Here is a 26,184-nt window from a genome sequence, read left to right on the forward strand (position 1 = left end):
AGATCTGAACCTCGGTGCATAATAATTTTAGAAAATGCTTCGAGGACAAATAATCCTTATGTAAATGTCACCTCTGAGGTCAATAAGAAAAGTTTGGCAATTGAACCTCTAATCCCTCTCATACAGTGAGTGGCCAACTGATCTTGATGACAAAGCAATTCAGTCACCTGACTTAGAACAATATGCCAGTCTCCATTGTTTATTCTGTTTTAGATTTGCACATTGGTGACATTAACATTTTGGGTCAGAATCTACTCAGATTAGAATTTGGTCCACAGCATGAGTGCATTACTTCTGCAATGCACAAGAGGTGATACCTGCGAAACCAATATCTGAAGCATAAATTCCTGAGTTGCAAGTCTAACCAGTTTGATTTCTTTCAGTCTCATTTCAATTGTTCCGATACACAATGGGAAGAGAAGTTTGTAGGGATATACAATTCTTTGGCAAGATTCCAGTCAGACTAGAAGGTTTATTATGCTCTGAGCAGAACTGAAAGAGGTTTTCAGTACCTAAAACAAGAGACGTGAAAGTGAGAGTTGTGAAGAGGTGAAAAATCAATCAATCCAGGTAGCCTAGATATCTTGAAGAAATTAACCTCTCCCCTGCTGTTTCTAATACAGAAGATTGAAATTACCACCCATGATGGAGGGATTGGAAAGGGGGGTGTTAATGAATCTACCAGAACATGGCATTTAAACAGCTCTAAAACTCCCATTAAAAATCAGGCTCCATGTTAAGGGTAACAATTTTTTTTCTTAACAGAACATCAAGATCAAAAGCCTAGTTTTGGGCTCCGGATATGTAGGTTCCTAAACAAGTGACCTGAATTTCATAGGTGCTGAAGTAACCTGCAGCTCCCCCTGACTTCAATGGGAACTGCATAGTGCTCGACACTAGGACTCAGTTCTGCACTCAGAAATCTTTGGGGTTTCATGCAGGCACAGGGATCTATTTCCCTGAGCAACTCCCAGTGCAAGACTGTGACCTCGTTAAAGGGCAAGTCTATACTAAATTGCTACAATGGTGCAGCTGCACCACCGTACTGCATCTGATGAAGAGCACTCTCCCATCGGCATAATTACTCCACTCCACTAGAGGCAGAAGCTATTTTGGCAGGAGAATGTCTCCCACCGACATAGCACCCATGTGGGCAGTGCTTAGGTCTCTGTAACTTGTGTCACTCGTGGGTGGGGGGGGGTGTCTTTCACACACCCCTGAGTGGCGGAAGTTAGATCGACTTAAACAGTAGTGTAGATCCGCCCTCAGGAATTTAAATATAAATGTAGGAGCCTAACCGTAGGCTCTTACATTTTTTAGATCTTGGTCCCAAATATTTGAATCCTTATGAAATAAAGTCTTACCAACAATTCTACATCCATTCTGCATAAGTCACTGATAAATACACCTGTTAACATAAGCTTTTAAAAGCCTACCCCATCTCATCCCTGATGAGAATTACTTTTGGTTGTATGGTTTAGATCAGAGAATACCGGACCGTGGACAGGCAGGTGATATGCTGAGGCCACTGCCTCTCATGCTAACCATTAGTTTGTCATTGTTTTCTTGTGCTCTCCCATCTTTAGCTCTATGGCCACCTGTTGTCTCGTCTTATACTTAGATTCTAATCTCTTTGGGGCAGGGACCATCTTGCAATTCTGTGTTTGAACGGTACCTAGCAACATGGGGACCCGGTCAATAACTTGGGGCTACTAGGTATTACTACAATACAATTCAGATTTTCTTGTGTTTTCATTTTACAGTTACTGATTTGATGCCATTTTAAAAAAAAAAAAAAAAAAAAAAGATATTTGATGGCTTTTTCCCCCCCCGATTTTAGTAGCACTAAATTACCGTGTCCCATTTTGATCTAAAAACTTTTTTTTCCTTGTTTCATCCTTCATACATATATTTGCCCATGCATCATGGAAATCCAGTCACCAAAGTCATGAGTAAATGTTATTGCTGTAAATATTCTAAAAATATCTTTTAACAAAAAAGTAAGTGAATGAAACTAAATAAACCCTGGCAAACCCAGCATTGTTTCTCTCAATGTAAAGATCCATTTATCATCAGGAATATACTGTATTTACAACTATAAACATTTGTTCATGCTTTACTAAAGTAATTAAAAGCTGTATGATTGTATTTGGGAACAGATTCAAAAGCATTTCTATTCTAAGTATTTGTGTAGTCTATATTCAAAGGGATTTACATTTGATTCTAGACTCACTTATTTTACAACAGTATAACTTCATAGAGCTCAGCTGAGTTATTCCTGATCTAAGTCAGTGTGTAAATCATAATTAGGCCCTAATGCCTCAGTTTCCCTACCTCTGAAATGGATCTAACATGGGTATGAACACCCATGTGTTTTGAAGCCTATTTAAGATTGCTCAAGCAATTTGATTTACTGATTAATGGTAGTATATAAATATTAAGCCACACACACAACCCCAAAAGGAAAGCCCTCTCGCTTGCTTGCTCCCTTTCCTTCCATTCCACACTTCACAGGTTGCACTGCTCCTTAAACCCCCACCAGTTCCTGCTACTCAGAAGGAATTAGCCTGAAGCATTAATACAAATGAAATGACCAGTACAAATCACAGACTAGAGAGCAATGCAACCACCACCATCTTGGGAAGATCAAGGAGATGGAGCCATGCCTCTGTAAATGTTTTTTCCATTTAGCTTATGTTATAGATGTCTAGGATGACCAGACAGCAAATGTGAACAATCGGGACAGGGGTAGGGGATAATAGGAGCCTATATAAGAAAAAGACCCAAAAATCGGGACTGTCCCTATAAAAATCAGGACATCTGGTCACCCTATAGATGTCTCAGTTTGAATTCAGGAAAGTTTATCTGAAGCTAACATTTGCTCAGATTCCACCCCCGCCTCCCCCTTCACAAAACACTATCGTTCCAGAACTGCTTGGATGGGAGATTTACCAGACCAGCTGCTGCTTTTGTAGCACAGTCAGTAAGGAATACAGAGATCTCCTTGTTATGAGAGAGAAGCCTGTACTAGAGCCCCAGGTCCAATCACCTGCGGAAAGTACGAGGATTCAAAATCCAGGATAGAACCTGGGACCTGAATTTCCAGGGCCGCCCAGAGGATTCCGGGGGCCCGGGGTCTTTGGCAGCAGGGGGCCCCCGCTTCAGTGGTAAGTCGGCGGCGGGGGGTCCTTCCGTTCCAGGACCCGCCGCCAAAGTGCCCCAAAGACCCACGGCGGGGATCCCCCGCCGCCGAATTACCGCCAAAGCGGGACCGCCGCTGAAGTGCAGCCCCCACCGCGGGTCTTCGGGGCACTTCAGCGGCGGCGGGTCCCAGAATGGAAGGACACACCCCCCCCCCACCGCCCAATTACCGCCAAAGACCCGGCTGCACTTCGGCGGTAATTCGGCGGCGGCGGGTCCTTCTGTCCCAGAGAGGAAGGACCCCCGGCCAGCGAAGACCGGGAGCAAAGAAGCTCTGGGGGCCCGGGCCCCACAAGAGTTTTCCAGGGCCCCCGGAGGGAGTGAAGGACCCTGCTCCAAGGGCCCCGAAAAACTCTTGTGGGGCCGGGGCAAATTGCCCCACTTGCCCGCCCCCCCGGGGCAGTCCTGTGAATTTCATAGCTGTTGCATCTCTCTAGTTATCAGTATCATTAGCTGCACAGCCAGCAATTATAGTGATTATCTTTGGCAACCGAGAGAAAGCTTAGGCTGTGGCTACACTTAGCGCTTCAAAGCGCTGCAGTGCTAAGTGTAGTCAAAGCGCCAGCGCTGGGAGAGAGCTCTCCCAGCGCTGTCCGTACTCCACCTCCCTGTGGGGAATAACGTACAGCGCTGGGATAACGTACAGCGCTCCCAGCGCTGGGGCTTTGACCACACTGGCGCTTTGCAGTGCCGCAATTTGCAGTGCTGGAGAGGGTGTGTTTTCACACCCTGCTGCAGCGCTGCAAATTTGTAAGTGTAGCCAAGCCCTAAGATTCTGATTTGAACGGAGCAGGCCTGATTCCCCACTGCCTTACATCTGGAGAAGTAATTTAATGCTACCGTTCTGACTGGTTAGCCATTTACAACAGCTTTGCACCAATGTAAACAGCTGTACAAAGAAGTGGAGAATCAGGCCCAAGGATTCTGTTTTGTAACAAACAAGCAAGTTCAGTGACTGACAGATACCCAACTCCTCAATGGGTTTCACACTTCCTTATCCGAAACACATTGATCTCAGCAGCACTGCATTGTGCTGCTGCTCCCTTGGACAGAAGGAACGCAGGTGCATTTCCAAGTTACATATTGCAAGATATAGTGCCCTGTGGCACCAAACCACTGACCCTTTGAGCTACGTGGCGCCCTACCAGCCAGAGTCCGATATCCTCGGAGCATAAAGGATCACTAGTCTTCACTGCATCCCCCTAGTCTCTGGACTGCAGCATAGCATGTTGATGTTCAGCCTTTATGAAAACACTATGACAGACAGTCAGACAAAAACTACATGCTAGGCCGTCTGTTCATTCAGACATAGCTGCTATTTTCTGAAACACTGTCATTTTGTGGGAGGTGAAAGAATTACACTTTGCTAAAAATTCCCCACTGTTGCTAGCACCTTTTCAGCAGCACTGGAAACCGACAAGGTCTTAGCTGCTGCACGCATCTGCAGCACCATGGCACCTAAGCCTGCTCAGAGGAAGTCTAATGAACACAATGCTGAAAAAGCCAACAGCAGCCGGACCATACCAGGGCTCTCAGCATTCTTACAATCAGCGCATGCAGCAGGGGGAAAGTTCTGCTGAATTTCTCAAGTATAGACAGGGCTTATGTTTGCAGGTAGAAGATACACACTTTGGTTCTGTACCAGGTTCACAGAGTATTGACCCTTCAATATGCTCAACTGCCCTTTGTGGTTTTCAAAGTTTCCCTCAGTATCTAAGGAAAACAGGAAACAGATATTAAAATTAGAAGCTCTTTGGCTTGCAGAAAATCTGATCCTAAGCAGGTGCCAAAGGAGATTGTTTTATCCTCCTCATTCTACGCTTCTCCAAACCACCTTGCTGTAGCCGTATGAAAGGATTACGCACATTTCTAAATGTTATACTCTACATAGCCACACTTTCCTATGATAGGCGGGCAGACCCCAGCACATACAGCATGGGTTTAGATCTCAAAAGACTGGATTAAAAAAAAAAAGATTGGGAGTAATCCCAGTAATTAAAGATGAGCACATTTAACCATCTACTGGAGATTTGCATTTTTAAATTAAACAAACTGATGTCAGGGAAAGTCTTTGTAATGTACTGAGACCTCTCTCAGGTCTTTTATATTCTAAGAGGAGTTCAGATACTTGCTAAATTGCTTTGACTACCAGGAATGCATGTCAATGACTACTGGAATGTTGCAATATCTACCAATGAGGAAGTACCTTCACACCCTTTGTTTTCAGAGGCTAAACACATTCCAAGCGTCACTAGCGGACAAGAGAGTTAGGAAGAGGCTTCCCCGTGAACAGTTATTTCATAAAATTTTCCATTGCAGGGATTTCCCCCCACCCCCTTTTTCGCACTTGTACCTGGTACTAGCTGCTGTCAGACACAGCAGTATGACAATTATGGGCTGGAACACCTGATGCTTACTTTAAAAATAAAATACAGCTGTGGTCTGAAAGTTTGATGAGACTCTGCACAGGATGAATGCCAAGAGACATGTAGCCTCCTTGGGCTAAGCAGTTCAATAATCTTTCCCCTCGGTTATTGCCAGGAATGACGAGGGGACTTTCTTCCACGCTCTCCAAAAGTCCCAAACAATCCTCAGATGCCCATTCAGGCCTCAGTTCCACGTAGAAGGCGTCCAGGCACAATACAATCTCCTGGGAGAGGACAAGAAAACAATGACAAACTAATGGGTAGCATGTATTGTGCCTGGACGCCTTCTATATCCTGTCTGCCTCAAAGTCTTCTCCCCTTTTCCCTCAGCCCCTTCTGTACGGCTTCCCAGCTTTCCTGGGTGGAGACCCCTCTACCAGGTGTTCTCTCATCCCTTGTCCCTTCTACACAGAGCCAAGAAAGCTAGACTTACCCAGGTCATTTCTATCCCAGCATTCCTTGCTGCCCCAACTCATTTTTCCTTTTCTTTTAGCAGAAATAAAAAGCCATTACACTCTGTTTTCAGGTGAATCAAGTGAAATGCTTAATTATGAACATTTGCAAATATAATCCTTTCAACTTGAATGTGTGCATGGGGAAAATGAGAGGAGCCTGAATAAAGATTTCAAGTACAAAGTGTATGTATTAAATGTATTGGGCCAGATTCTCATTTACAACAAGGCCCTTTAAAGTACCCTGGTGTTGTAAAGAGACCTTAAACAGGTGCAGCTTTAAGGGCCCTTCACATAGCCAAGGGCAGATTCCTAGCTGGTGTAACTCATCATCGCTCCAATCCCCCACTGGGATGCATGAGCAGATCCTAGTGCAAGCCTGGGCCATAAAGAGCTCAGAAGATACAAAACTAAATTTACTCATAAAACATGACTTTAAAAGAGCTTAAGATGCTCCACTGCAGGTTAAAAGCCACGATATTGGGAAACAGCTCCCACTGAAATCAACGGGAGTGTGCGGTGTATTAGGACCACAGAAAAAGCTGTTGCCTGTTTTGCTTTTATTCACTTTTTTCATTTTAAAGGGGAATTTTGATTTATTTTTTTTTTAAATCAAACCTGCTGTTTGCTCTCGAGGTGAAGCCCTTTGTTTGCTATTACCACATCTGGATCTCTGGCAATGAATGCACACGGAATTATTCTGACTTCAGGTTGAGAACAAAGAACATGAATTCTCTTGAAAACAAGAGATCCTGTTTTCATGACATTGCCCCTTGTAACCAGAAACAAGGAAAGAGAAAAAATTGCCACAAAAGCAGAATTGCAGCGGCATAGAATATGAACAGTTTTCAAACATGAGCCATCAGCAGGTATTTGATGCCCTGACTCAAACACATGCAAACTTTACGCATACCAGTAGCCACAAGTGAGAACTTTGCTAGGTGAAGACCCAAGTCTTCAAAATATGTCAGCCATTTTTTCTGAACTAAAGAATGGAAATAGCAATTTAGGCCAGATTTTCAAAGATATTTAGGTGCCTACAAAATAGGCACCTAGCACTCTTGAAAATCCCACTAGGTGCTTTTTGGCATCTTTAGGTGCCTAAATACCTTTGGCTATCTGGCCTTTTTTCCTTCAGCTTTATTTTCTGGGTGAAATCACTAATTACAGTGCCCCACTGGAAGGAGGCAGCTTCAGGAGGGAAAAAAGCATCAGAATAGAAATGAATAGTCAGAAGGGATTCTGCAATTAGCAAGGGGCTAGAGATTTGTATGAAAAATAAAATATGCAGGAGTGTAGAAAATGCTGAACAGAATTTAAAATCAAAAACAAAAAGCACCTGAAAGCCATCTGAATATGTCCATAGATTCTGAGGCCAGAAGGGGCCATTAAATCATCAAGTGCGATCTCCTGTGTAACCCAAGCCATGGTACCTCAGATGGACTTAAGCATGTACTAAAGGGTTTTGCTGAGTCAAGGCCTATTAGTTTGCAGAGAACTTTAATTACTAGTAGAATCCTTTCTTGGCTTCAGAGGCACACCTTGCTGCAGAAAACAGAAGGCGCATGAGATAAATACTGCACAACTTGTGGTTTGTTTTAGTTCAGTACATTTGCTAAAAACCTGATGAGGATGGTCAAAACATTTTGATGCACTGTTATGTAAGTTTGGAGGAAATTTACCATGCAATAATTACACACTTGGTTAACTTTATGTCTTTGTTAAGAAAAGAAAGAATGCAATTACTACTTTGACACTAAATAATTTATCCTACAATGTGGTATTTCTTTCCTTTTATCAGTTTAATGCTTCCAAATTATTTATCTCATTTATCTGCATGTTTGTTTTTGAAGGGAAACATTTTGTGCCTTCAAGCCACTTTATTCATTAGTTCTTTAGAGTGTGTGTCTTATTTCATTATGTTACATTCTTTACAGTTAATTTGCATCTAGTTTCCTGTAGTGACAAAAAGTTACCAGCAAAAAATATTATTGTAAATATTAATACAAGTGATAATCATCCAATCCAAGGAAGTATTTTTATAACGATTACATTAATCTAAAACAGATAATTACAAAGCAGTTGTATCTGCATCCCCTCAGAATTCTAAGTCAGGCAATCACAAAAAGATATTTCTAGATGATACAGTATTAAGTTTTGTTTACCCAGTCATCTAACATCTGTCAAAAATCAAAGTGACTTCATCTGCGCCTCAGCAGCTATTAAATAGAAGAAGCAGCCGTTTAAGGTTGTGACACTCACCCACAACAGCCACGGAAAGTAACATTAGGGTTAACGCTGTCCTTCATGGCTGGCACATGAGGTACAAAAACAGTGTCGAAGTCAGGCACAGGATGGAGCGACTGAAGAACAGTGTCAGGCTTCACTTCATATGTCCTGTCGTCCGTCACTGTGTCCTAACCTCAGCATTATTTACATAAAACAGGTTTGTTTTCCCTTCCATGTTTTAAAAAGGCATGGTGGAGATGTTCTTGTGTCTACTTAAAAACTGACTCATAGAAACCCGACAGCACTGCCAGTCTTCCGGGGAAATACCACTACTTCCTAGGCCCACAGTTTCATTTTACACATGTTCACTATTTCAGCCTAATCATTATGGGACAGCTTTTGAATCTGTACCACACTGACTAAATGCCACAGGCCAGCCAAGCTGCATTTACTCCAGAATGGCAGTTTGGCAGGAAGAGTATCTCTACGCCATTGTTCCCCCAATCCTAGGGCTGACTGGACCCAAAGATAACTTAAAAGCAACCTAAGGGTTGATATAAATTATGCCAGCAAGAGTGATTCTAGGCAGCATTTTGCGGGCTGGGGATTGTCACAGCACCCACATGCTTCCACCTCAGCCCAGACCTAGAACCCTCACCATGGGGGCCTGGCAAAGCAGGTGGCATAAATAGTCAGGGCCGGCTCCAGACCCCAGCGCACCAAGCGCGTGCTTGGGGCGGCATTTTGCCGGCAGGCGGCTCCGGCGGACCTCCCGCAGTCATGCCTGCGGACGGTCCACCGGAGCCGCGGGACCAGCGCACCCTCCACAGGCACGTCTGCAAGAGGTCCCCCAGAGCCGCGGGACCAGCGACCGGCAGCGCGCCCACTGCGGCGTGCCACCGTGCTTGGGGCGGCCAAATTCCTAGAGCCGCCCCTGTAAATAGTGGCAGTTTTTTACCACTCCTACAACATTAGGGGATTTCTATGCTGTCTGGACAGAGCATAGCAACTGAACTGAGTGCAGAGTATGCGGCCATGTATGTATTTAGATCAGGTTTTTTTGAGGTGCATCATCATCCCAGATAGATAAATACGGAAGTCAGGCTTGAAAATCCATTTGGGTTTAAAGGGGAGCAAGTTTTATCCAGGTTGAAGAGAAAAGGGAGAATGTCCCTCACGGGACACCAAGTATTCTCCCAGTGTTATGCTGGAGGGGCTCTGAGAGGGACCAGGAATTTCAGAAGCCTCTTGTTCAAAATCCTCCATGAAACCGAAGGAGGGTTGAAGTGATTCTCCTAACTCACTCTTCTCTGGCTGCTACTTGACCATCTCTGCTAGAATCTCCATTTTGCTGCAGAATTTAGGCCCAGCTTGTCACACAGTATATAGGGCCTAATATACAGAGGCCTGAAATGGAGTGGCGTGGGGGGGGGGTAAATCACTGTATGAACTGGTGTGTTCACCTGTTAGCACCAGCTAGGAAAGCCCAGTCAAGCCCTGCAGTTCCCAGATATTCAATTCTTCACACTTGCTGTGCTTTAAGAAATCTTGCAATTTTAACCAAGATGTCCATTCGGAGCCTCTTCACTGAACAATATCTATTCTCTTCTATCCATCATAACAGCACTTAGATCTGCTGCACACACGTGAAATAAGGCCGTCAAAAGGGCTTAACCCTCAAAAATAACTAACTCTTTCCTTTATGCCTCATCTGAAATTCTTAATCTGAGTATCCCAATTGAATTTATTGGGACAGATTCACCATTGCACTGTGGCTGCTTTGCTGCAGCCACCATAGATTGGGGTACCAGTTGCATTTCTTAGTGTATGCGCAATGTGCCTCAGGTGGCATATAACCAGGACTCATCACTACATTTGGTCCACTGGTTGGATCATTAGCGGCCCCGGCTCAGGCTGGGCATGGACAGGGAGGCAACATGAACACTGATTTGTGTCCCCACCAGCTGCACTGACCCATTGCACCATTTGCGGCTGTCTTAAGTTTCAGTGGTCCTCAGAAGGACCAAGATGCTGCACTAGCATCATGGGAGAGCAAAAGGAAGCTTTAAATCACAGATACTGCTTGCACCACCTGTACTTTGGGCCTCACTCACTACTCTGCTGTGCCAATTTTACACCAAAAAAAAACAAAAAACAGTGGTTTTACATTGGCATAAAACTGGCGTAATGCAGTGTGAATCAGGGCCTTTGCTCATCGGCGAGAATCTAATCCATTAGATGCTCCCGTGTCACTATCATTCTGCATCATGGACATAATCTGAGCTTCAGATTGCTACGTGCTTAATCCAGTAGGGATTTTTAGGCCCTGTTTCTGAAAGCCTTATTAGAAAACAAAAACACCTGCTGCATTTCACCTGAGCAAAGACTTAAGACTAGCCCCTAATTCAGCAAGGAAGTAAATCAAGTAGGTGAAGAGCCTAACAGTGTGGCTAAAAGTCTTCTAGAATGTACCAATGTAAAATTAGGTGTAGGTGAATAAGAAGCATTCCAGTGCCAGTAGAGTAAATCTTTAGTGTTTGTAATTATGGTTTGCTGCCTGGGAAGAGAGTTCACAGTATATACATCTTCCATCATACACGTCACACCTGTGTAGAGTCTCATAAAACAGAAGAAAAATTAATAGCCTGTCTAGTTGCAGAGCCAAATGTTAGTCTGTTACTATATCTGGAGTAACATTACCTTTAATGGATAGCAGAAAGAAGATGGGGCAGTGTTAGGGCACCAGCTGAGAATGTAGGAGAACTAGGTTCAAGTTCCAGCTCCACCACAGACTTGCTGTGTCACCTTGGGCAAATCACTTAGGCTCTCTGTGCTTCAGCTCCCATCTATAAAATGGAGAAACTAGCACCTCCCTACTCCAAAGGCCCAGGATGCTGTGAGGATAAATACATTAAAGATTGTGAGGTCTCAGCTACTACAGTAATGGGGGCCTTATAATTACCTAAAATAGGTATCTGCACTAGTGTCGGAACTGGGCTCTGCAGCTATACCATTATTCACTTGTTTCCATGTTATATGGCAGCAACACATTATAATTAGCCACATGAGTAGTCCCACTGAAGTGTACACTGAGTGCGTGCTTAAGTGTTGTTGTATGTCAGGACTAGAGTGCTCAAGACTTTGCAGGATCAGAACACTGGCAAATGAAGATGTTCTCCTCAGTAGAGGCCTTTTTCTACGGGATGCTGAAGTCCAAGATAATTTCACCATTGACTTTAAAAAGGGAGCTGTAACACTTTCCTGCGTATGCACCATCCTTTTAGAATGCCACTTTACAAGTGCAGAAATCCATTTAAACAAGATTTGCAACATTCATGGCTTTCTATGAATTTCATCCTCTTCCCCCCACCTTCTTACAAGCTTCCGGATATCGCCTTATGCAGCGGCCTGTGATGGTAGCGGGGGGGAAAGTGGTACTGGCAAAAAACAACAGGCCTGCTGTTCTCTGCTGACTGTACAGCTTCACAGGGTGTGAAAAAAACACTACAGTGCTGGCCAAATTGGTATGATAGGCATCTCCCATTAGACAAGTACTTACAAGTTTAAAGGGGCAGATTGATAGCCATATGGGAAAAGCTAATGTTAGGAAATTAGAATAAGGAAGTGCCAAGTAATGAACCGTTTGCAGCTGCAGACTTCACACTACCCAAGGGTGAGATAATTTTCACATCCTTCACCTACTTGAGGAAAAGGCACCAACAAAGGGAACATTTACAGAGTATAAATACACAGCATGCATGCTGCATACACTGCTTTCCTTTGGTGATTATTGTCTGGCACACACAACCTGCCCAAAAGGCTGCTACTTAGCCCAGTTTTCACTGGCTTCAGCCAAAACTATTCTGAATGGAGGCCAGCTGCTAGTAAAGCAGTAGTAGCTTTACTGAATTGCTTTTAGTTCATAAAACTCTTTGGAAATAAAAAGCAAGCGAACTTCCTTGGATTCTATTCCATCTCCAAAAATAAAGCTTCCCTCTCTCCTTTAGAATTAATAGGCCAAATTCTGTTCACTAGTGTAAACCTAGAGTGACACCTTTATACCCAGTTAAATTTGGCTGGATTTTGCAGCAATGTATCAGAGCAGAGAGAAAAAAAAATGAACAGTTTTGTCCCAATATGTCCATAATTCGTATTGATTATCTTCATTTTACAGACGGTGAAACTGACCCAAAGAGGCTACATGACTTGCCTATAGCTACACAGGTAGTCAGTGTCAAACTTGGAGCGAAAAGTCGTACTATGAATTTAACTCCTAGTCCTGGGTTAGTCCTCTAGGTCACGCCACTTTAAATACTGTTATTCAGGAAGAATATGAATTAGACTCAAATTTATATACACACACTGATGTCAGACAGGGCCGCGCAGAGGGTTCAGGGAGTCTGGGGTAAAGCGGGGGAGCTGCGGCGCTTGTACTCACCCGGTGGCGGGCCGGGTCTTTGGCGGCTTTCGGCAGCAGGGGGCCCTTCAATTGCTCCGCATCTTCGGCGGCGCTGAAGGGCCCCCTGCCGCCGAAGTCGTCAAAGACCTGGCCTGTCGCCAGGCCAGGGCTCGCAGGGCCCTTGTGCGGCCTGGGGCAAATTGCCCCACTTGCCCCCCCTCTGGGCAGCCCTGATGTCAGAAGCAACAAAGTACCTGTAACAGCAAAAGAGAAATACCCAAGTGCCAGAAATAGATTTTAACCACATCCTAGTTCTTAAAAGTGAAGTATATTAATTCCCCTTTGGTAATCAGGACAAGGCCAATACCTTAGTGTTTCAGAACGTTAAGATCGAAATGATTCAAGGCCAGGTAATCTCACCTGAACTCATTTAAGAAATGCCAGAGGAAGGGAAGATTTATTTTTGTATTTGTTTTACTCACCATTTGGTGAGTATGGTGTTGTACAGGGTGAATAGCCCATGCACTGAGTAATTTAAGGATTAAAATATATGTACCATCAATATTCTGCAAACAGTTCTAATGTTTGTGATGAAAACATTATCTTTTTAAAATAGAGAGACCATGAAATTCTACACTATTTCTTATCAACATAACATGCCCCCAAAGGAGAATGTATTTAGAACCACTAGAGGTTTTGAATACTTAGGGCTAAATTCTCAGCAGGTGTAAGCAAGTATATTCCCATGTAAGGTGATGTAAATGGACAAAGCTCCATCTAGAGAGGATTTGGCCCTCATAGTGTTGACAAGGTGTCAGTAATAGTCAAACCCACCAGTATATTTGTATCACAAAGGGATCATCAGTAATTGCTGGGCAAAATGTTTCTGATGAGTGAACGATAAAAGCAAACGTGACAATAGTAAATCAAGATTTATTTATAGCTAGGTAACACCAGTGTTGTCATTTTTACAAAGTGACTTTGAAGGAACTTTTTAAAGGGATATTGAGAACACTTTCCCCCATAACCATTATTGATAGCACTTTTGAAATGGCAGGTACAGAGAAACAGAGATTGTTATTCCATGTCAAAATTGTTTTATGGCATCATATTCTTCTGGTGTTTAAGGAGGCACTGCTAATTTACAACATTAAGCAATGTGATTTATGTACTTTAAGAGAGTTTACTACATTTGAATGTTTTAGGCATTTCATTTTTACAACGTACCTTGTTCCAATGTAATCAATGTGCTTTTTTTCTTAGGCTGTGATAGAAATGCAGTTTGTGTTTATAGCAAAATCCATAAAAGAATTAATGGGTGCCAAAGAAAGCAGATTGTAGAAAAGTGGGGAGAGGTAAGCTTTCTGTTGCCATATTGATTCCATTAGCATTAGTTTGCACAAGGGTATGCATATTTTTATTTGATAAGCAAAAGATAGATCTCATATTTTGCTAAAGACACAATGGGCCAGGTTCATCCCTGGTATGACTCTACTGAAGTCAATAGGGTTAAACTAAGAATGGATTTGGGCCAAGGGAGAGATTTGAAACCCAAAAGTTCTTTATAAAGAATGTGCACCAAACAAAAAATGGTTATAAAAAAGTGTGCGCTCTGACTTATTATATACTGCTGTACATGACATTGTGAGCTATGGTCATATTTTAAACTGCTGGAATATGTGTTTTCTAATTTATGTAAAAATTAACAAAAAACAACTGCTTTCAATTTTGATTTCTAGGAGAGAAAAAAAAGCAGCCTTAAAAAAAAAAAAAAAAGATATATGCCACTACTATTTCCTTTTAAAGAGACATTCAGAGAGTAACTAGCAAGCTATGAACAGCGCATCCTGAAGATAAATTTTGGCTGACCATTGTCTCTTTTCTTTCCTGTCTCCCACTTTTATGGCTCTCTCGATACCTTTGCTTGAATTATGTGCCAGATATTCCTTCCTCCAATCATTTCCAGGGTTCTCTATTCTAACGTGGAGTCAAGTGATCCTCAGAGTCAATGCACACAGCCAGGCCCCCTCAGAGGTCCAGAGAGGCCCAGCAGGCCATTTCCAGCTTCTGAGGCCCCTAGCTATAATAAAAATAAAAAATGATGACACATGAAAAGAAAATAAGGCACCAAAAAACAAGTTCCAAAACTTATCATATGCTAAAAAAGTAACAAGTGTCTAAATTTGAGGCCCAAGCCAAGTGGCCCTCCTGGCCCCGCCTCTGGTTGGAGCTGTACACCACTAAATATAATGCTCTTGTAACAGGAGAGGGCTGGAAAGGTTTCACATTTCCTTGGGCTTTCTATGTCGTATTCCTGTAAAATTCTACACAGGATTTTTTGTAACCCAGACCAATGTCATACGACAGACTCAGAAAAGAAAGATCAATCTCTTGCCAGTCTTCCCGTGTGAGTCTCTTACTACAAAAGTATCTCCAAGCAAGAGACCTGTTTGCTTCTAGCGTACGTCTCCTTTTCATTGCTGTTCCTGCCAGTGATCACTAAGGGTATGTCTACACTTCAAGCTGGGGGTGTGATTCCCAGCGTGTGAAGAGACACAAGCTAAAAAATAGTGTAGCCACAATAGTGCAAGCAGAGGGGCTAGCCACAATGAGTACATACTTGGGGTGGTTAGCCCCACCCAGCACTCATGCTGCCATGGTTATGTTCTATTTTTAGCACACTAGCTCATCAGAGCTAGCACAAGGATGTCTCCTCCAGCTGGGAATCACATCCCCAGCTTGAAGGGTAGACATATCCTAAGTGCTGGTGTTGTAATTGTAACTGGTTTCCCCCTGCCCTTCAGGGTGCCACCTGATGAACTGGGGTTCCACTGAGCCCATCTGTTCAACCAGCCTGAGCTCCCTCCCCGTGTCCCGCTGCACACACACAGGTAGGGACACACCCAGCTGCAGAATGATACCAATACTGAAATCAGTGCTGCATGGGAAGGCTTTCAGCTAGGGAATTGCCCCGCACTCAGGTGCACACACACACCTTGGAGTGTAAACCCAAAATGGTATGGTCTTGCATGGCACAGCGTAAGCTCATGAAATTCGCTCCCTCCCTCAATGGGGAGGAAGGTATGCACAGCCTTTTGCCCCACCAGTTATGAATTGCCCCAAACTGGGTTTTAGAAAACAAAAAGTTTATTAACTACAAAAGAATAAATTGTAAGTGATTATAAGGGATGGCAAAAAGAGCAAAGCAGATTACTGAGTAAATAAAAACACACACACAAACTAAGCTGAATACACCAAATTAACTGGTTAATAGTAGCACATGCTCATCCTAAATGTTGTTTTATGCAGGCTGCAGAGTTTCTTGAAGGGAAACTGAACAGTTTACAGCTTAAATCTCCTTTCACAAGCTAGATCTTTCTCACCAGGGCTCAGCCCCGACATGCCCTCCCCCCACCCCCCATTCCCCCCCCCCCAGCTTAGTTCCTTTGTTTCTTAAGGTTTTTTCAGCAGTCTTCCTTCTTGGGTGGGGAGGCAGTGGAGGAGAACCAAGATTAACTCACTTCCCAGCCTTAAATAGGATTTGCATAAGGCAGGAATCCTTTGTTTCTCAGATTGACCCCCAAATCCTCTTAATGGAAAAACACTAGAGGTCCAAAATGGTGTTCAGTACCAGGTGACATGATCACCTGACCATGCAGTGTCAAATCAGCATTCCAGAAAACTTCTCAGGAAGGCGGGAAATTAGCATCTTCTAAGTCCTATTGTCCTTCCTAATGGCCCATCCGGCGGATTGCATTTGGGGAACGCCCACCAGACTAACAATTACAACCATGTTTGCACACTTAGCCAATATTCCTAACGTGAGATACAGAAATGATACACACATACAAATAGGATAATCATATTCAGTAAATCATAACCTCTCCAATGATACCTCACATGATCCATCTTGCATAACATCTTAATTATGCCATATTCATATCATATTTCTAAGAAGAATGTGGGGCATAATGTCACAGTAATCATTAGCTTTCTCAATCTCCTAGTCTCCCCCTAGCACCCTCAGCTCCCAAATACTCTAAACCAAAGACGTAGGGGTGGCGTGCAGCCATTTTTGGTACAAACACAGAATCACACGTGAACCTGCTCATCTATGCATGGATACCTGCTCATCTATGCATGGATATTTGCCTACATAAAAGCCTGTACCCCAAGACATCTGTACACCTCAAGTGAACAAATAGAACGAATGGGAAACTGACCCAAAGATGTTCAAACAATGCGGCAAGTCAGATTTAGCTAACATGTCAGCAGACGCATTCGCCAAGTGTCCAGTGTTGATTGGTATTTAGCTCATTGACTAATGTGACTATTCCTTACTCCGTACCAACAAATTGCAATAATGAGCTGTCATTCTTGGAAGCGTCTATCAGAACTCTCGATTTGAATACCAAATTAGGTGCATCTGTTTCTTTTGCTACATTACTTTCCAAAGCTATGACCCGATAAAGCAATTACTGTTCAGTTCAGAATTTAGATCCCCTCCACAGCTAACAATAAAGCATTTGGGTGCCTATAGCATCTGTTACTATCCTTATCTTTTTTCCCCATTGGCAAGATTCTTCATTTTCACAACCATTGACTGTTTATAATAGAGCCCAGGAACCAAGGCCAAGACTAGTCAAGTCACAATGTACATGTTCTCTAAATTATCAGGAGGTCTTTTACGAGCTCTCTTTCCTTTGTTCTATTATTTGCTGTCTGACATTTATTCCTCAGAGAAATATTTAGAGCTAAAGAATCTAATTATATTTTATTTCAAAACAAATTGTTGATACAAACCTGACGTATCAGTAATTAGGTAACTATCTCACAGTACACATTCCATTATTATTGCCATATTTAATGATTGTTTATTTCAAGAGTTCCTCCTGTACGGTGACTATCCCAGCACTAAGTAAAATAAAATGATTATACAATTGGTAAGGTTCACAACTGCTGTAGTATTTGAAGTAATGTATGCAATGGAGACATTTCCATTCAGATTTAGAGGAATTAGATGCCAAGCATGAAAGCCATGGCCCCACTGAAGTCAGGGTAGAACTTGTGGACTTCACGTTTTAAATAAAATCAGATCCTTACAAGTGATCATTAATGTAAATAAACTAATGTTATTAACTCTATCCTGACCTTCTCAGAGATGCCAAAATAAAAAGTTCCTATCCATATACTGTAGACACCATGGACATGGCTTAAAAATACATCTTAAAGTACAACAGAAAAGTTTAATACAACTCACCAGCAGTAGGCCAGGCAATTTATATAAACACTATTCCTTTTCCTTTACAATTGCCACCCACTTGCAAGAATAATATTATACAGCTCCTACTGATGGGTGGAGGTGTACCTTAGCCAGCTGGATATGCTTTCGGGATCATGCGTAACAAAGCAAGGGCTGCCACACCCTTTGAAATAGTGAACTACATGTTTCCCCCCTGCATAGCTCTGCCCCATTGACCACAGCAGAAAGGGCTGGACCCATGGCCTTATGGCCCCATGGTTACCCAACCTCCCCTTGGTATCTAGTGCTGCTATTCTAGAACTGCCAGATAATATTGCCCTTTATTTAGTACATGATTCAATGAACTTCTCTGAGACCATTCTGAAAAGCAAGTGTAAAGAAGTTCCAAAGGTTTGGAATTTTCTGTTCCGGTTTTCCATTTTCTTAAAATAAATAAATAAATAAATAAAAATTAAAAAGGTAAGTGTTGCATTTAGCTACTTTGTCCATCTGTTCAGTCACTCGTTTGCAGCAAATATTTTAAATGTTTCATGACTATTTAAATAGCTGTATGCAGAGTTATTGTAGCCGTGGTCGGTTCCAAGATATTAGACAGACAGACAAGGTAGGTGAGGTAATTATCTTTGTGTCTGTCATGAACAGAAGTTGGGCCAATAAAAGATAATTACCTCATCCACTTTGTTAAAAAAAGAGTGGCAGATTACTCCTCTGTATTTCTACTGTATAAAAAAGTTGTCAATCCATTTTAAAGTTATTGTTGAGTTTTCAAAACGCCAACAGTATTGTCTATAGTAGTCACTTAGCTAGAGGTTTCCATTCTGAGAGAGAAAAAAGAAGGTTACTCACCTTGCAGTAACTGAGGTTCTTCGAGATGTGTCCCCCTGTGGGAGCTCTTCGGTAGCAGTGCCTGGTCAGGATGCATGCGCTCAGCTACTGTCTCGTTAGAGTCTGCCTGAGCATGCGCATCCCACACTCCCCTCAGTTCCTTCTCTACCGTGGAGATGTTGGAATAGTACTCCAAAGTAGAGGGGAGGAGGGTGGGCAGTGGAGCACCCACAGGGAGACATCTCGAAGAACCTCAGTTACTGCAAGGCGAGTAACCGTCTCTTCTTTTTCGAGAGCTGTTCCTGTGAGTGCTCCACTCCAGGTGAATGTGAAGAGGTACCCACTATGGCTGGTGGGACTTTGGAGTTGCGGCAGTGACAACTGTAGACAGTACTGTGTGGCCTACTATGTTGTCTGCTGTGGTATCCTGCGTGATAGCATAACATTTGGCAAATGTGTGTTCAGATGTCCAGGTGGCCGCCTTACAGATATCAGTGATAGGTACGTTATGGAGGAAGGCAATGGATGTTGACATAGCTCGAGTAGAATGAGTTCTGATACCGCATTCAGAATGCCCAACCACACAAGAGTAACAGTATCTGATGCAGTCAGAGATCCACCTGGAAAGGCATTGCTTAGAGATAGCCACACCCTTCGATCTCTCAGTAGTGGAGACAAATAGCCACGGGGACTTAAAAATGGTTTAGTCCTGTCTAGATAAAAGGCGATTACCCGTCTGACGTCAAGGGTATGTAGAGCCACTTCGTGCGGAGCCTCATGAGGTTTGGGATAGAATGCAGGTACGTATATTGGTTGGTTAAGGTGGAAGGTGACACCACCTCAGGGAGAAATTTAGGGTGGGATCGCAAGGGAACTATCTTTAGAGAAAGTTGTGTAGGGAGGGTAGGCTATCAGGGTGCTTATTTCCCCTATTCTCCTTGCTGATGTTATGACAACCAAGAAAGGTACCTTCATAGACATGTGAAGAAGAGATGAGGTAGCTAAGGGCTCGAAGGAAGGTTCCATAAGACTGCGAAGAACTAGATTGCGATTCCAGGGAGCTGTCAATGGATAAATCTCAGGGTAGAGATTTTGCAGGCCCTTGAGAAAGCATTTTATTGTGTCAAGTATCAGAGGGGTAGCCGTGTTAGTCTGGATCTGTAAAAGCAACAAAGAATCCTGTGGCACCTTATAGACTAACAGACATTTTGCAGCATGAGCTTTCGTGGGTGAATACCCACTTCTTCAGATGCAAGTGGTGGAAATTTCCAGGGGCAGGTTTATATATGCAAGCAAGAAGCAAGCTAGAGATAACGAGGTTAGATCAATCAGGGAGGATGGGGCCCTGTTCTAGCAGTTGAGGTGTGAAAACCAAGGGAGGAGAAACTGGTTCTGTAATTGGCAAGCCATTCACAGTCTTTGTTTAATCCTGAGCTGATGGTGTCAAATTTGCAGATGAACTGGAGCTCAGCAGTTTCTCTTTGAAGTCTGGTCCTGAAGTTTTTTTGCTGCAGGATGGCCACCTTAAGATCTGCTATTTTGTGGCCAGGGAGGCTGAAGTGTTCTCCTACAGGTTTTTGTATATTGCCATTCCTAATATCTGATTTGTGTCCATTTATCCTTTTCCTTAGAGACTGTCCAGTTTGGCCGATGTACATCGCAGAGGGGCACTGCTGGCATATGATGGCATATATTACATTGGTGGACGTGCAGGTGAATGAACCAGTGATGGTGTGGCTGATCTGGTTAGGTCCTGTGATGGTGTTGCTGGTGTAGATATGTGGGCAGAGTTGGCATCGAGGTTTGTTGCATGGGTTGGTTCCTGAGTTTTATTGTGGGGTGGGCAAAGAGTGAATATCCGTCCAGCAAATCATGGAAGGTGGTGAGGGCCGTGAGATGTACTCTGATGGAGCTGAGCGAGAGCCAATCCTGTTTTAGTTTCAAAAGGTAGTCTAGGATGTTAGGGAGGGTCACGGTATGGGGTGTCAAGCATTTATGGGAGCACTACACGGAGGAGCGTTTCCACTTTTGCAGGTAAGGAAGTCTTATGAGTGGAGTCTTTTCTACTATGCAGGAGGACATACCAGACTTGCTCAGAACAGGCTAGTTAGTGGGTCTGGAACCATGAAGAAACCCAGGATACAGGCATCTGAGATGTGCAATAGCAAGGAATCTGTTGTGTTGGAGCGAGGCCCTAGTTCGAATGGAGTCCAGGTGAGTGCCGATGAACTTGATCCGCTGCATAGGTGTCAGGGTGGATTTTTGGAAGTTTATTTGCAGACCTAAGCTGTTGGAGGGAGATGGAGAAATGGGTAGCTCGTAATGTCTCGTCGTATGAGCTGCCTTTGATGAGGCAATTGTCTAGGTAGGGGAAAAGTATGAACCCGTCTCTGCGGAGGTGGGCCACGACTACAGCTAGGGTTTTGGAAAATACTCTCGGTGCTGTGGAGAGTCTGAAAGGGAGTACCCTGTATTGGAAATGGTCGTGTCCAAGTGTGAATTGCAGGAAGCATCTGTGGGCTGGATGAATAGATATATGGAAATAGGCATCCTTTAGGTCGAGGGCTATGAACTAGTCCCCTTGTTCCAGTGCGGGTATAATTATTATTAAGTGTGACCATCTTGAATTTCTGTACACGTACAAATTTGTTCAGTCAGTCAATGTAGATCTAGCATAGGCCTCCATCCTCCGCTCCTCTTTTGGGTCAGTAAGCAGTGGGAGTAGAACCCTTTTCCTCAACATTGTGTCGGCACAGGTTCCACTGCACCTAGCTGTAGAAAATGAGCCATTTCTATGTAAGTAGGTGCTCGTGAGAGGGGTCCTTGAAGAGGGACAGGGAAAGGTAGGAGAGTAGGATATAAAAGGGATGGAATAACTGGTCTGAACTATTTCCAGGTCCTGTGTGATCTGCTGCCATGGTGGAAAACCTGGAGGCGGTGGCCAAATGGGCAGTGAAGTCAAGGGGTGGTCATGTAGACCCTCAACCAATGCTTCAAAATTGTTGTTTGTTTCCCGATGGGTGGGAGGTAGCTGGTTATGCCTGGTTTTGTCTGCGCCTAGGTGGTCTAGTGTAATTCCTGGCTATATGATATGGTCTGGGGCTGGTGATATTGTTGTGTGCGTGGCCTCTGATAAGGTTGATACCGTGGTCTCCTGAGAAGGGATGGGTAGATGCCCAGGGTGCGCAGGGTTGCACTAGCATCTTTCATAGTGTGAAGGACTTCATTTTCTGGGGGGAGGGGGGAAGCTTATCTTTATCAAAGGGGAGGTCCTCCACTTTGGTCTGCAGGTCTTTGGGGATACCAGATGCAGACAGCCAGGAAGATCTGCACATAACCACGGCAGTTACAGTAGCACGGGCTGCTGTGTCCACCATGCGCAGAGACGCTTGTAGGGCCATTCTGGAGATCAATTGGCCCTCAACAAGGACGGACTTAAAGTCTGCTCTCCTGTCCTCCGGGATATGGGAGGTAAAAAAAAAAAAAATCAAAGAGTTTATTGTAATTGTCGAAGTCGTAGCTTGCAAGTAGGGCAGAATAGTTTGCAATTCTGAATTGCAAAGTGGAGGAGGTATAGACTTGTGGCCCAAGAGGTCAAGGCATTTGAGGTCCTTGTCTTGCGGGGTGGCCCAGTTGTGTGGCTGTTTCCTCTTGTGTGTCGCTGCATCCACTAGAAGAGAATTCGGTTGTGGATGGGAAAATAAGAAGTCTACGTCCATAGCAGGAACATAATATTTACATTCAGCCTTTTTGCAAGTTGGTGGGAGAGAGGGTGGGGTCTGCCAGAAGGTGTCAGCTGGTTCTAGGAGTGCATCATTTATGGAGAGTGCGATCTTTGAGGGTGCAGAGGGTTGGAGGATTTTGATGATGTGTTGTGTCTCCTGGACCTCCTCTAAAAGGGATGTCCTGGCTGAGTGCCACCCTCTTGAAAAGTTCTTGAAATTGTTTAAAGTCATCCACATTCTGTGGAGGCAGAGGCATGAGGGCTCTGTCTGGAGCTGATGGACAGTTAGGAGTCGGTGAATCAGGGTATGGTCCATAGCCCACCTCTTGGAGCGGGGGGCGTTCAGGTGCTCTAGAAGTAGACTGAGCTTGGGATAGGGGCACAGAACAAGCTTGTGGTCTGGTGGAAGAATCATGAGGACGACTGGCAGCAGGAGCTGGCCAAGGGTACCACTGAGGCCCATTGGGGGGGAGGGGGGTCAAAGTAGGCAAACTGAGGCTGGTGCTTGTGAGCTATGGCCTGAGGTGCAAATGGTTCCAGTGGAGGAGGAGAGGCAGGTGGGGAGAACTCCACCTGCTGCTGCATATTGGGCTTGCTGTCAGTGAAGGTAGCCAGGTCAGGTGGGGAGAGCAGCTGGTCAAAGACTGAGCACTGTGTGTCAAGGAGCAGAGAGTCAGGCTCAGGGGCCACTGAGATATCATCCTGACTTAAGAATTGCTGCTGCTGAAGTAGCAGGCAGACTCGGTGCCGATGTTCAACAGGGCAGAACGTGCTGTCGGCACTGGGCCTATTTTCGGTGCCAAGGGGACCTTCCCGGTATGGGAAGTTGGGTCTCTGCCCCAGCGCTCTGCAGGAGCCATCTCTGTGGTGCTGGGATGATCGAAGGCACCTGCCTTTGGCGTTGTCAGCACTGAGGGTAAGGATCTCGCAGGAGACCCTTTACCCTTTTGAAAGTCTCTGGATGGAGACAGTTGGGCTTCCTGCCTCTTTGCATGAGCGGGTGAAGCCACGCTCCCAATCAGTTTGGACCTGGCCGGGGAGCGTGAGGGAGAGGGAGAGGGTTTGCTATTGCCCATCTCCATCGGCAGCTGTAAGGATTTCTCCATCAGGAGCCTTTTCAGCCACATGTCCCTGTCATGACGAGCCCTGGTTTTGAGGCTGTACAATGGACACACTTGGCAAAGACGTGTGTCTCACCGAGGTACTTCACACAGCGTGAGTGTCCATCGGACCATGGTATAGATTCTTGACAGGAAGCACATTTCTTAAATCCTGAAGATCCTGGTATTATTGCACTAGAAATGCCAGAGGACAGTGTCTCAACGGGAGACAAACTTGAGGGGGGGCGGGGGAAGAGGGTTTTTTTTGGTTGGTTGGGTTATTTTAAACTAGGTAACTGTTTTAAAGGAAGGGAAATAACTGGGATTTTTTAACTAACTACTTCTATGTCTTTGTACTTTTTTCGTTCAGAGACCAGGGAAGAGGTTAACCATGCCCCCAAGTCCCATCTTCAGCCAAGGACTGTTGAGAAGGAACTGAGGGGTGTGTGGGACACACGCACTCAAGCAGACTAACGAGACCACGAGACAGCAGCTGAGCGTGTGCGTCCCGACCAGGCACTGCTACTGAAGATCTCCGATCAACTGCGCCGGGACACACCATCACCTAGAGTGGAGCACCCACGGGGACAGCACTTGAAGAATATAAAATTACATTCATATACTGAGAGACAGAACATAATTTGAGTTTATATACTGATTCCATACTAATGGCTGTAATATGTAATTAAATAAGTTGGGACTCAAATATTTATCAATAGGCACCAGTCTCATCTACCAGTGGCTGGAAGACTAAAAATGAGTTATAAGCATTGTTTTGCACTAACATTTCTAACACATCCTACTGCCTGTTAACTTAAAATGAAGCGGGCAATTAAGAGTTGTCTCCTACAGCACTCCTTGTGCTTAATAATCTGTCCCAACTCGTATTTAGCTCAGTCTGGTTTCCTTGCCCAGACGTGAAAAAGCTCTGTGAAGCGCAAAAGTTTGGCCCTTCCACCAATAGAAGTTGGTCCAACGAAAGATACTACCTCACCTACCTTGTCTCTCTCAAAACCCCTATTATGCATTCAGCCATGATCTCTCAAGCTATGTAATGAGATAGCTCTTGGTGCACTGGTCCATAGTCTATCCTTTACCGTTTGAAGAAAGAGCCTGAGAAGGGTAACTTGAAAGGTCTCATCTGAACTTTCTTCTAAACAATATAATTTATAATACTGCAGCCCAGTGTTGCAGGTGTTAACTATCAACCTTCTAGTGCAAAGAAAAGAGTGCTGTCAAAGTGAAACCAATGGTATATTTTAGTCACATGAGTATCATTCTTCCAGCTGAGCACATGGAGGATAGCATTGTCTGAAGCATAGAGTAGCCACACAACTCCTTCTGGCTTTGCAAATGTACACCAGATAGACTTAAAATGTAACCATAGATGTTCATTTTTAAGACAAAAATATTCACAGACTTCACCAAAACCCCTGTGATTAACAATTCATGACTATGTTGCTTTCCCTGGTCAATACAAAAAAAATTTAAAAATACAATAAAAAATAAATGTATGCCATTAAATGAATTTAGAGGAAGATTACCTCTGGTCATTACAGCTATTTAAATATGCAGGATTTTGTCCCCAGACTTCCATTAAAGAAAACTGTCAGCTAACAACAAAAAGTCTGTTTGTCTGTAACTGTAGTGTAAACTAGGCTTTAAGATGTATGTATATAAATCACTCCAATAATTTTAGATTGCTCTGTACTAGACATACTCAAAAGTGACTATCATATTTCATTTTTAATTAAAAATATTTTTCACTGCAGACCAAAGAGAAGGGAAAGCAACATAAAAGTAATCGAGACTTCACATTTCACGTGTCAAATCAGGAAAGCTTTTTAATTCACTCATGTGCCAAATAAGTACACATAAGATACGGAAAAAATTAGGTCTTCACAACAACTATACCATCAAAAGCAAGATTGAGTGAATTGGGCTTGGATAAAACAGGAACCAATTTATGCTGAAACTGAATCCCACTGTCAGAATGCTGCATCTCTGTCCAGGCCTGCAACTCACTGAAGCCAGTCATACTTCATTTATTGACTATAACACAGAGCTTTACCTTACATAAGTTTCTTCATGCATTTCTCTCTCTCTCACACACACACACACACACACACAAGCTGTTTTTAACCTTGTTATGACACTGCACACCATATTCTTCAGTGATATATTATGATGCATTTTGTACAAGGTAAATCCTGTGAGGTATCATTGGAAAAGTTATGATTTGCTGAATGATTGTCCTATTTGTATGCATGTATCACTTTTGTATCTGAAGTTACAAATATTGACAATGTATCTGTACTTCAAGTGTAGCTACACCTGGATAACCCCACTTGACAAGATGCTTTCAGTCTAGATAGCAGGTTGGAAGGGCCTATTCAGGGCAATAAGCCATTAAGAATCTCCTAAGGCCTATTGTTTTCTCTATCTTCCACCTGGTGAGCCTTCCTGAGAACACTCCAGAAAGCCTGCAATAATGGCTGCTATGACTCTACAAGGACATGTGACCAGGCCACATGATTCTGGACTCCATCTTGGGAGGTCAGTATT

At 43.7% G+C, this 26,184-nt stretch overlaps 1 protein-coding gene across 1 annotated transcript in view; it reads right to left on the bottom strand.

Moving 5' to 3' along the window:
- FSTL4 (follistatin like 4) overlaps positions 1-26,184 on the bottom strand; it is an 816,966-nt gene that overhangs the window by 751,727 nt on the left and 39,055 nt on the right. Inside the window, exon 3 of the mRNA XM_045028515.1 lies at positions 366-512. The gene's annotated coding sequence lies outside the window, so the exon portion shown is untranslated. The remainder of the gene's footprint in view (positions 1-365; positions 513-26,184) is intronic.

The sequence above is a fragment of the Mauremys mutica genome, chromosome 8 (genome assembly GCF_020497125.1).
Source record: "Mauremys mutica isolate MM-2020 ecotype Southern chromosome 8, ASM2049712v1, whole genome shotgun sequence".
Lineage (NCBI taxonomy): Eukaryota > Metazoa > Chordata > Testudines > Geoemydidae > Mauremys > Mauremys mutica.